This window comes from Oncorhynchus mykiss, unplaced genomic scaffold, assembly GCF_013265735.2.
Source record: "Oncorhynchus mykiss isolate Arlee unplaced genomic scaffold, USDA_OmykA_1.1 un_scaffold_325, whole genome shotgun sequence".
Classification (NCBI taxonomy): domain Eukaryota; kingdom Metazoa; phylum Chordata; class Actinopteri; order Salmoniformes; family Salmonidae; genus Oncorhynchus; species Oncorhynchus mykiss.
The window spans coordinates 1-12,400 of record NW_023493774.1 but is presented as its reverse complement, the minus strand read 5'-3'; the positions used below and the strand labels follow the sequence as shown (position 1 = coordinate 12,400).

At 41.9% G+C, this 12,400-nt stretch overlaps 5 non-coding genes across 5 annotated transcripts; all 5 read left to right on the top strand.

Annotated features, from left to right (window-relative positions):
• Nucleotides 1-963: 963 nt before the first annotated feature.
• On the top strand, nt 964-1,046 carry trnal-cag. The gene has a single exon. It is a non-coding gene; the product is annotated as a tRNA-Leu (tRNA).
• A 1,745-nt stretch (nt 1,047-2,791) lies between these two features.
• On the top strand, nt 2,792-2,874 carry trnal-cag. Its single transcript has one exon. It is a non-coding gene; the product is annotated as a tRNA-Leu (tRNA).
• Nucleotides 2,875-4,619: 1,745 nt separating this feature from the next.
• trnal-cag lies at nt 4,620-4,702 on the top strand. Its single transcript has one exon. It is a non-coding gene; the product is annotated as a tRNA-Leu (tRNA).
• A 1,745-nt stretch (nt 4,703-6,447) lies between these two features.
• Nucleotides 6,448-6,530, top strand: trnal-cag. Its single transcript has one exon. It is a non-coding gene; the product is annotated as a tRNA-Leu (tRNA).
• Nucleotides 6,531-8,275: 1,745 nt separating this feature from the next.
• trnal-cag lies at nt 8,276-8,358 on the top strand. The gene has a single exon. It is a non-coding gene; the product is annotated as a tRNA-Leu (tRNA).
• The last annotated feature ends 4,042 nt before the right edge of the window (nt 8,359-12,400 follow it).

Sequence of the window (12,400 nt, the reverse complement as noted above, 5' to 3'; positions counted from 1 at the left end):
AATTGATGTCAAATTGGCCATATTCTGAAGACACTCTTATAGTCTGCAGGGTAATCGAACTGGCCACATCTAAAGTCAAGCCACAGGTAACAGGTGAGAAACCTTGTTAAACCCTAAAAGAAAAAGAAAAAACTCAATTGCATTGAAAATAACCATTAAGTCATTCAGGTCGCAGACTCCCCTATAGGCATGGTTTGAAACCCCCTCCTGACAACTTTTTAGCGCCTGCATGTCATGCAGCTTTGTAAAATCCAGTTGAAAAATAAATGACTTAAGGTAACGTAAATGACACCTAGTTAATATGAGTAGTGAATAACTATCGTATTTGTAATATTCTGCAAAAACAGCTAGTTGATGAGAGGCTGAAAGAGAATTGCAAGAATCGCGCAATTTCACAGGCGGGCCCCAAACAGGCAAATAACAAAAATAATCTAGGAACGCAGAACTCGTCGGTCGTTGTCAGTGGATTGTATTGGCGGGAAGAACAAAAATATCGTCTGCAGGGTAATCAAAGTCGCCGCATCTAATGTCAAATCACAGGTGAGCTGCCTTGTTAAACCCTGAAAATAAATAATAACACGATTGCGTTGAAATGACTCATTAAGCCATTTGTAAGGATTTCCCCCATGTGGACCTGTTGTCACTCTTACCCTGATGGTTGCTGATATTTCCAGACACTTTTTCAGTCTTATCTGAGGAATTTTATCATTTATATCAGAATGGCCATATTCTGATGCCAGTTTAGCGCTCATTCAATGACGATTTACTACTCTTTCCCATTGAAGGCCATATTGAGGTTAAATCAATGACTGGACTTTTTAATTTATAAAAACAAATGACTATTGAAAGTGCAAGTCAGTATCGTGCATAGTTGTTCTGGTCTCTGTGGTGATTTTAGAGCGTTGTTCATATTTCTACTTTTACCGCATACACTTTAACCCGATACCCAGTTACTGTGCTGTAGTCAGGATGGCCGAGCGGTCTAAGGCGCTGCGTTCAGGTCGCAGTCTCCCATGGAGGCGTGGGTTCAAATCCCACTTCTGACAGTTTTTTAGTGCCTCTCAGGAGTCATGCTGCTCAGCAGTAATAATAAGAATGATGAAATAACAACTTCACACAGTGAAATAACAATTCATAATAAACACTCTCAAATGCAGACCTTCTGGAGCTGAGCAAAGATCAAGGTTAAATAAGAAAACAGCTGGACTTAATAACAAATGAATGAGGGGAACATTTTGTGTTATTGCATTATAATGAGTTACTGCATTATCTTTCAGTTGTTAAATTTCACTTTCTGTAGGCTATGCCTGTTGGCCCATTCACTCCTAACAAGCCTGTTTTCTTCTGTCAACGTTGTCGTGGCCGAGTGGTTAAGGTGATGGACTAGAAATCCATTAGGATCTTCCTGTGTAGGTTCAAATCCTGCCGACAACGAAAATGCATTTTTTTGACCCCTCCGGAGGTTGAAGTTTAGTCGTGTTTCTTATACCAATCGCATCCTCTCAGATCTCCGCAAGTACATAGGGATTAGTTTTCCATTTGGGATAGGACTGCAGGCCATCTATCCCACTTCACACCTTTACACACCTGGTTATCCAGCCTTCTAGCTCTATAGGCCACAGTAGCATAGGTTACAGGTTTGTAGTCAAGCCACAGATTTCAGGTGAGATCCCATGATACACTCAACAATACAACAACACGATTCTCATGAATAACCATTAAGCCATTTGCTAAGATTTCCCCCATTTTGACATGTGGAAACCTGTTGTCACTCTTACCCTGACGGGAAGCTCCAGACACTTTTTTGGTCCTATCTGAGGCGTTTTTAAATTCATGTCAAATTGGCCATATTCTGAAGACACTCTTATAGTCTGCAGGGTAATCGAACTGGCCACATCTAAAGTCAAGCCACAGGTAACAGGTGAGAAACCTTGTTAAACCCTAAAAGAAAAAGAAAAAACTCAATTGCATTGAAAATAACCATTAAGTCATTCAGGTCGCAGACTCCCCTATAGGCATGGTTTGAAACCCCCTCCTGACAACTTTTTAGCGCCTGCATGTCATGCACCTTTGTAAAATCCAGTTGAAAAATAAATGACTTAAGGTAACGTAAATGACACCTAGTTAATATGAGTAGTGAATAACTATCGTATTTGTAATATTCTGCAAAAACAGCTAGTTGATGAGAGGCTGAAAGAGAATTGCAAGAATCGCGCAATTTCACAGGCGGGCCCCAAACAGGCAAATAACAAAAATAATCTAGGAACGCAGAACTCGTCGGTCGTTGTCAGTGGATTGTATTGGCGGGAAGAACAAAAATATCGTCTGCAGGGTAATCAAAGTCGCCGCATCTAATGTCAAATCACAGGTGAGCTGCCTTGTTAAACCCTGAAAATAAATAATAACACGATTGCGTTGAAATGACTCATTAAGCCATTTGTAAGGATTTCCCCCATGTGGACCTGTTGTCACTCTTACCCTGATGGTTGCTGATATTTCCAGACACTTTTTCAGTCTTATCTGAGGAATTTTATCATTTATATCAGAATGGCCATATTCTGATGCCAGTTTAGCGCTCATTCAATGACGATTTACTACTCTTTCCCATTGAAGGCCATATTGAGGTTAAATCAATGACTGGACTTTTTAATTTATAAAAACAAATGACTATTGAAAGTGCAAGTCAGTATCGTGCATAGTTGTTCTGGTCTCTGTGGTGATTTTAGAGCGTTGTTCATATTTCTACTTTTACCGCATACACTTTAACCCGATACCCAGTTACTGTGCTGTAGTCAGGATGGCCGAGCGGTCTAAGGCGCTGCGTTCAGGTCGCAGTCTCCCATGGAGGCGTGGGTTCAAATCCCACTTCTGACAGTTTTTTAGTGCCTCTCAGGAGTCATGCTGCTCAGCAGTAATAATAAGAATGATGAAATAACAACTTCACACAGTGAAATAACAATTCATAATAAACACTCTCAAATGCAGACCTTCTGGAGCTGAGCAAAGATCAAGGTTAAATAAGAAAATAGCTGGACTTAATAACAAATGAATGAGGGGAACATTTTGTGTTATTGCATTATAATGAGTTACTGCATTATCTTTCAGTTGTTAAATTTCACTTTCTGTAGGCTATGCCTGTTGGCCCATTCACTCCTAACAAGCCTGTTTTCTTCTGTCAACGTTGTCGTGGCCGAGTGGTTAAGGTGATGGACTAGAAATCCATTAGGATCTTCCTGTGTAGGTTCAAATCCTGCCGACAACGAAAATGCATTTTTTTGACCCCTCCGGAGGTTGAAGTTTAGTCGTGTTTCTTATACCAATCGCATCCTCTCAGATCTCCGCAAGTACATAGGGATTAGTTTTCCATTTGGGATAGGACTGCAGGCCATCTATCCCACTTCACACCTTTACACACCTGGTTATCCAGCCTTCTAGCTCTATAGGCCACAGTAGCATAGGTTACAGGTTTGTAGTCAAGCCACAGATTTCAGGTGAGATCCCATGATACACTCAACAATACAACAACACGATTCTCATGAATAACCATTAAGCCATTTGCTAAGATTTCCCCCATTTTGACATGTGGAAACCTGTTGTCACTCTTACCCTGACGGGAAGCTCCAGACACTTTTTTGGTCCTATCTGAGGCGTTTTTAAATTCATGTCAAATTGGCCATATTCTGAAGACACTCTTATAGTCTGCAGGGTAATCGAACTGGCCACATCTAAAGTCAAGCCACAGGTAACAGGTGAGAAACCTTGTTAAACCCTAAAAGAAAAAGAAAAAACTCAATTGCATTGAAAATAACCATTAAGTCATTCAGGTCGCAGACTCCCCTATAGGCATGGTTTGAAACCCCCTCCTGACAACTTTTTAGCGCCTGCATGTCATGCAGCTTTGTAAAATCCAGTTGAAAAATAAATGACTTAAGGTAACGTAAATGACACCTAGTTAATATGAGTAGTGAATAACTATCGTATTTGTAATATTCTGCAAAAACAGCTAGTTGATGAGAGGCTGAAAGAGAATTGCAAGAATCGCGCAATTTCACAGGCGGGCCCCAAACAGGCAAATAACAAAAATAATCTAGGAACGCAGAACTCGTCGGTCGTTGTCAGTGGATTGTATTGGCGGGAAGAACAAAAATATCGTCTGCAGGGTAATCAAAGTCGCCGCATCTAATGTCAAATCACAGGTGAGCTGCCTTGTTAAACCCTGAAAATAAATAATAACACGATTGCGTTGAAATGACTCATTAAGCCATTTGTAAGGATTTCCCCCATGTGGACCTGTTGTCACTCTTACCCTGATGGTTGCTGATATTTCCAGACACTTTTTCAGTCTTATCTGAGGAATTTTATCATTTATATCAGAATGGCCATATTCTGATGCCAGTTTAGCGCTCATTCAATGACGATTTACTACTCTTTCCCATTGAAGGCCATATTGAGGTTAAATCAATGACTGGACTTTTTAATTTATAAAAACAAATGACTATTGAAAGTGCAAGTCAGTATCGTGCATAGTTGTTCTGGTCTCTGTGGTGATTTTAGAGCGTTGTTCATATTTCTACTTTTACCGCATACACTTTAACCCGATACCCAGTTACTGTGCTGTAGTCAGGATGGCCGAGCGGTCTAAGGCGCTGCGTTCAGGTCGCAGTCTCCCATGGAGGCGTGGGTTCAAATCCCACTTCTGACAGTTTTTTAGTGCCTCTCAGGAGTCATGCTGCTCAGCAGTAATAATAAGAATGATGAAATAACAACTTCACACAGTGAAATAACAATTCATAATAAACACTCTCAAATGCAGACCTTCTGGAGCTGAGCAAAGATCAAGGTTAAATAAGAAAACAGCTGGACTTAATAACAAATGAATGAGGGGAACATTTTGTGTTATTGCATTATAATGAGTTACTGCATTATCTTTCAGTTGTTAAATTTCACTTTCTGTAGGCTATGCCTGTTGGCCCATTCACTCCTAACAAGCTTGTTTTCTTCTGTCAACGTTGTCGTGGCCGAGTGGTTAAGGCGATGGACTAGAAATCCATTAGGATCTTCCTGCGCAGGTTCAAATCCTGCCGACATGAAAATGCATTTTTTTTGACCCCTCCGGAGGTTGAAGTTTAGTCGTGTTTCTTATACCAATCGCATCCTCTCAGATCTCCGCAAGTACATAGGGATTAGTTGTCCATTTGGGATAGGACTGCAGGCCATCTGTCCCACTTCACACCTTTACACACCTGGTTATCCAGCCTTCTAGCTCTATAGGCCACAGTAGCATAGGTTACAGGTTTGTAGTCAAGCCACAGATTTCAGGTGAGATCCCATGATACACTCAACAATACAACAACACGATTCTCATGAATAACCATTAAGCCATTTGCTAAGATTTCCCCCATTTTGACATGTGGAAACCTGTTGTCACTCTTACCCTGACGGGAAGCTCCAGACACTTTTTTGGTCCAATCTGAGGCATTTTTAAATTGATGTCAAATTGGCCATATTCTGAAGACACTCTTATAGTCTGCAGGGTAATCGAACTGGCCACATCTAAAGTCAAGCCACAGGTAACAGGTGAGAAACCTTGTTAAACCCTAAAAGAAAAAGAAAAAACTCAATTGCATTGAAAATAACCATTAAGTCATTCAGGTCGCAGACTCCCCTATAGGCATGGTTTGAAACCCCCTCCTGACAACTTTTTAGCGCCTGCATGTCATGCACCTTTGTAAAATCCAGTTGAAAAATAAATGACTTAAGGTAACGTAAATGACACCTAGTTAATATGAGTAGTGAATAACTATCGTATTTGTAATATTCTGCAAAAACAGCTAGTTGATGAGAGGCTGAAAGAGAATTGCAAGAATCGCGCAATTTCACAGGCGGGACCCAAACAGGCAAATAACAAAAATAATCTAGGAACGCAGAACTCGTCGGTCGTTGTCAGTGGATTGTATTGGCGGGAAGAACAAAAATATCGTCTGCTGGGTAATCAAAGTCGCCGCATCTAATGTCAAATCACAGGTGAGCTGCCTTGTTAAACCCTGAAAATAAATAATAACACGATAGCGTTGAAATGACTCATTAAGCCATTTGTAAGGATTTCCCCCATGTGGACCTGTTGTCACTCTTACCCTGATGGTTGCTGATATTTCCAGACACTTTTTCAGTCTTATCTGAGGAATTTTATCATTTATATCAGAATGGCCATATTCTGATGCCAGTTTAGCGCTCATTCAATGACGATTTACTACTCTTTCCCATTGAAGGCCATATTGAGGTTAAATCAATGACTGGACTTTTTAATTTATAAAAACAAATGACTATTGAAAGTGCAAGTCAGTATCGTGCATAGTTGTTCTGGTCTCTGTGGTGATTTTAGAGCGTTGTTCATATTTCTACTTTTACCGCATACACTTTAACCCGATACCCAGTTACTGTGCTGTAGTCAGGATGGCCGAGCGGTCTAAGGCGCTGCGTTCAGGTCGCAGTCTCCCATGGAGGCGTGGGTTCAAATCCCACTTCTGACAGTTTTTTAGTGCCTCTCAGGAGTCATGCTGCTCAGCAGTAATAATAAGAATGATGAAATAACAACTTCACACAGTGAAATAACAATTCATAATAAACACTCTCAAATGCAGACCTTCTGGAGCTGAGCAAAGATCAAGGTTAAATAAGAAAACAGCTGGACTTAATAACAAATGAATGAGGGGAACATTTTGTGTTATTGCATTATAATGAGTTACTGCATTATCTTTCAGTTGTTAAATTTCACTTTCTGTAGGCTATGCCTGTTGGCCCATTCACTCCTAACAAGCCTGTTTTCTTCTGTCAACGTTGTCGTGGCCGAGTGGTTAAGGTGATGGACTAGAAATCCATTAGGATCTTCCTGTGTAGGTTCAAATCCTGCCGACAACGAAAATGCATTTTTTTGACCCCTCCGGAGGTTGAAGTTTAGTCGTGTTTCTTATACCAATCGCATCCTCTCAGATCTCCGCAAGTACATAGGGATTAGTTTTCCATTTGGGATAGGACTGCAGGCCATCTATCCCACTTCACACCTTTACACACCTGGTTATCCAGCCTTCTAGCTCTATAGGCCACAGTAGCATAGGTTACAGGTTTGTAGTCAAGCCACAGATTTCAGGTGAGATCCCATGATACACTCAACAATACAACAACACAATTCTCATGAATAACCATTAAGCCATTTGCTAAGATTTCCCCCATTTTGACATGTGGAAACCTGTTGTCACTCTTACCCTGACGGGAAGCTCCAGACACTTTTTTGGTCCTATCTGAGGCGTTTTTAAATTCATGTCAAATTGGCCATATTCTGAAGACACTCTTATAGTCTGCAGGGTAATCGAACTGGCCACATCTAAAGTCAAGCCACAGGTAACAGGTGAGAAACCTTGTTAAACCCTAAAAGAAAAAGAAAAAACTCAATTGCATTGAAAATAACCATTAAGTCATTCAGGTCGCAGACTCCCCTATAGGCATGGTTTGAAACCCCCTCCTGACAACTTTTTAGCGCCTGCATGTCATGCACCTTTGTAAAATCCAGTTGAAAAATAAATGACTTAAGGTAACGTAAATGACACCTAGTTAATATGAGTAGTGAATAACTATCGTATTTGTAATATTCTGCAAAAACAGCTAGTTGATGAGAGGCTGAAAGAGAATTGCAAGAATCGCGCAATTTCACAGGCGGGCCCCAAACAGGCAAATAACAAAAATAATCTAGGAACGCAGAACTCGTCGGTCGTTGTCAGTGGATTGTATTGGCGGGAAGAACAAAAATATCGTCTGCAGGGTAATCAAAGTCGCCGCATCTAATGTCAAATCACAGGTGAGCTGCCTTGTTAAACCCTGAAAATAAATAATAACACGATTGCGTTGAAATGACTCATTAAGCCATTTGTAAGGATTTCCCCCATGTGGACCTGTTGTCACTCTTACCCTGATGGTTGCTGATATTTCCAGACACTTTTTCAGTCTTATCTGAGGAATTTTATCATTTATATCAGAATGGCCATATTCTGATGCCAGTTTAACGCTCATTCAATGACGATTTACTACTCTTTCCCATTGAAGGCCATATTGAGGTTAAATCAATGACTGGACTTTTTAATTTATAAAAACAAATGACTATTGAAAGTGCAAGTCAGTATCGTGCATAGTTGTTCTGGTCTCTGTGGTGATTTTAGAGCGTTGTTCGTATTTCTACTTTTACCGCATACACTTTAACCCGATACCCAGTTACTGTGCTGTAGTCAGGATGGCCGAGCGGTCTAAGGCGCTGCGTTCAGGTCGCAGTCTCCCATGGAGGCGTGGGTTCAAATCCCACTTCTGACAGTTTTTTAGTGCCGCATGCTGCTCAGCAGTAATAATAAGAATGATGAAATAACAACTTCACACAGTGAAATAACAATTCATAATAAACACTCTCAAATGCAGACCTTCTGGAGCTGAGCAAAGATCAAGGTTAAATAAGAAAACAGCTGGACTTAATAACAAATGAATGAGGAGAACATTTTGTGTTATTGCATTATAATGAGTTACTGCATTATCTTTCAGTTGTTAAATTTCACTTTCTGTAGGCTATGCCTGTTGGCCCATTCACTCCTAACAAGCTTGTTTTCTTCTGTCAACGTTGTCGTGGCCGAGTGGTTAAGGCGATGGACTAGAAATCCATTAGGATCTTCCTGCGCAGGCTCAAATCCTGCCGACAACGAAAATGCATTTTTTTGACCCCTCCGGAGGTTGAAGTTTAGTCGTGTTTCTTATACCAATCGCATCCTCTCAGATCTCCGCAAGTACATAGGGATTAGTTGTCCATTTGGGATAGGACTGCAGGCCATCTGTCCCACTTCACACATTTACACACCTGGTTATCCAGCCTTCTAGCTCTATAGGCCACAGTAGCCTATAAGCTAACTAAAAAGCAGCATTCCCCAAGAGAGGATGACTTTCACTTTAGCAGTGATAAATTCATGAACTTCTTTGAGGAAAAGATTATGATTATTAGAAAGCAAATTACGGACTCTTCCTTAAATCTGCGTATTCCTTCAAAGCTCAGTTGTCCTGAGTCTGCACAACTCTGCCAGGACCTAGGATCAAGAGAGACACTCAAGTGTTTTAGTACTATATCTCTTGACACAATGATGAAAATAATCATGGCCTCTAAACCTTCAAGCTGCATACTGGACCCTATTCCAACTAAACTACTGAAAGAGCTGCTTCCTGTGCTTGGCCCTCCTATGTTGAACATAATAAACGGCTCTCTATCCACCGGATGTGTACCAAACTCACTAAAAGTGGCAGTAATAAAGCCTCTCTTGAAAAAGCCAAACCTTGACCCAGAAAATATAAAAAACTATCGGCCTATATCGAATCTTCCATTCCTCTCAAAAATTTTAGAAAAGGCTGTTGCGCAACAACTCACTGCCTTCCTGAAGACAAACAATGTATACGAAATGCTTCAGTCTGGTTTTAGACCCCATCATAGCACTGAGACGGCACTTGTGAAGGTGGTAAATGACATTTTAATGGCATCGGACCGAGGCTCTGCATCTGTCCTCGTGCTCCTAGACCTTAGTGCTGCTTTTGATACCATCGATCACCACATTCTTTTGGAGAGATTGGAAACCCAAATTGGTCTACACGGACAAGTTCTGGCCTGGTTTAGATCTTATCTGTCGGAAAGATATCAGTTTGTCTCTGTGAATGGTCTGTCCTCTGACAAATCAACTGTAAATTTCGGTGTTCCTCAAGGTTCCGTTTTAGGACCACTATTGTTTTCACTATATATTTTACCTCTTGGGGATGTTATTCGAAAACATAATGTTAACTTTCACTGCTATGCGGATGACACACAGCTGTACATTTCAATTAAACATGGTGAAGCCCCAAAATTGCCCTTGCTAGAAGAATGTGTTTCAGACATAAGGAAGTGGATGGCTGCAAACTTTCTACTTTTAAACTCGGACAAAACAGAGATGCTTGTTCTAGGTCCCAAGAAACAAAGAGATCTTCTGTTGAATCTGACAATTAATCTTAATGGTTGTACAGTCGTCTCAAATAAAACTGTGAAGGACCTCGGCGTTACTCTGGACCCTGATCTCTCTTTTGAAGAACATATCAAGACCATTTCAAGGACAGCTTTTTTCCATCTACGTAACATTGCAAAAATCAGGAACTTTCTGTCCAAAAATGATGCAGAAAAATTAATCCATGCTTTTGTCACTTCCAGGTTAGACTACTGCAATGCTCTACTTTCCGGCTACCCGGATAAAGCACTAAATAAACTTCAGTTAGTGCTAAATACGGCTGCTAGAATCCTGACTAGAACCAAAAAATTTGATCATATTACTCCAGTGCTAGCCTCTCTACACTGGCTTCCTGTCAAAGCAAGGGCTGATTTCAAGGTTTTACTGCTAACCTACAAAGCATTACATGGGCTTGCTCCTATCTATCTCTCTGATTTGGTCCTGCCGTACATACCTACACGTACGCTACGGTCACAAGACGCAGGCCTCCTAATTGTCCCTAGAATTTTTAAGCAAACAGCTGGAGGCAGGGCTTTCTCCTATAGAGCTCCATTTTTATGGAACGGTCTGCCTACCCATGTCAGAGACGCAAACTCGGTCTCAACCTTTAAGTCTCTACTGAAGACTCATCTCTTCAGTGGGTCATATGATTGAGTGTAGTCTGGCCCAGGAGTGGGAGGGTGAACGGAAAGGCTCTGGAGCAACGAACCACCCTTGCTGTCTCTGCCTGGCCGGTTCCCCTCTTTCCACTGGGATTCTCTGCCTCTAACCCTATTACAGGGGCTGAGTCACTGGCTTTACTGGGGCTCTCTCATGCCGTCCCTGGAGGAGGTGCGTCACCTGAGTGGGTTGAGTCACTGATGTGGTCATCCTGTCTGGGTTGGCGCCCCCCCCCCCCCCCCCCTTAAGTTGTGCCGTGGCGGAGGTCTTTGTGGGCTATACTCAGCCTTGTCTCAGGATGGTAAGTTGGTGGTTGAAGATATCCCTCTAGTGGTGTGGGGGCTGTGCTTTGGCAAAGTGGGTGGGGTTATATCCTTCCTGTTTGGCCCTGTCCGGGGGTGTCCTCGGAGTGGGCCACAGTGTCTCCTGACCCCTCCTGTCTCAGCCTCCAGTATTTATGCTGCAGTAGTTTATGTGTCGGGGGGCTAGGGTCAGTTTGTTATATCTGGAGTACTTCTCCTGTCCTATTCGGTGTCCTGTGTGAATCTAAGTGTGCGTTCTCTAATTCTCTCCTTCTCTCTTTCTCTCTCTCGGAGGACCTGAGCCCTAGGACCATGCCCCAGGACTACCTGACATGATGACTCCTTGCTGTCCCCAGTCCACCTGACTGTGCTGCTGCTCCAGTTTCAACTATTCTGCCTTATTATTATTCGACCATGCTGGTCATTTATGAACATTTGAACATCTTGACCATGTTTTGTTATAATCTCCACCCGGCACAGCCAGAAGAGGACTGGCCATCCCACATATGCTCTCTCTAATTCTCTCTTTCTTTCTCTCTCTCGGAGGACCTGAGCCCTAGGACCATGCCCCAGGAATACCTGACATGATGACTCCTTGCTGTCCCCAGTCCACCTGACTGTGCTGCTGCTCCAGTTTCAACTATTCTGCCTTATTATTATTCGACCATGCTGGTCATTTATGAACATTTGAACATCTTGACCATGTTTTGTTATAATCTCCACCCGGCACAGCCAGAAGAGGACTGGCCACCCCACATAGCCTGGTTCCTCTCTAGGTTTCTTCCTAGGTTTTGGCCTTTCTAGGGAGTTTTTCCTAGCCACCGTGCTTCTTCACCTGCATTGCTTGCTGTTTGGGGTTTTAGGCTGGGTTTCTGTACAGCACTTTGAGATATCAGCTGATGTACGAAGGGCTATATAAAATACATTTGATTGATTGAGTAGCATAGGTTACAGGTTTGTAGTCAAGCCACAGATTTCAGGTGAGATCCCATGATACACTCAACAATACAACAACACGATTCTCATGAATAACCATGAAGCCATTTGCTAAGATTTCCCCCATTTTGACATGTGGAAACCTGTTGTCACTCTTACCCTGACGGGAAGCTCCAGACACTTTTTTGGTCCTATCTGAGGCATTTTTAAATTCATGTCAAATTGGCCATATTCTGAAGACACTCTTAGGCTGCAGGGTAATCAAACTGGCCACATCTAAAGTCAAGCCACAGGTAACAGGTGAGAAACCTTGTTAAACCCTAAAAGAAAAAGAAAAACTTGATTGCATTGAAAATAACCATTAAGTCATTCAGGTCGCAGACTCCCCTATAGGCATGGTTTGAAACCCCCTCCTGACAATTTTTTAGCGCCTGCATGTCATGCACCTTT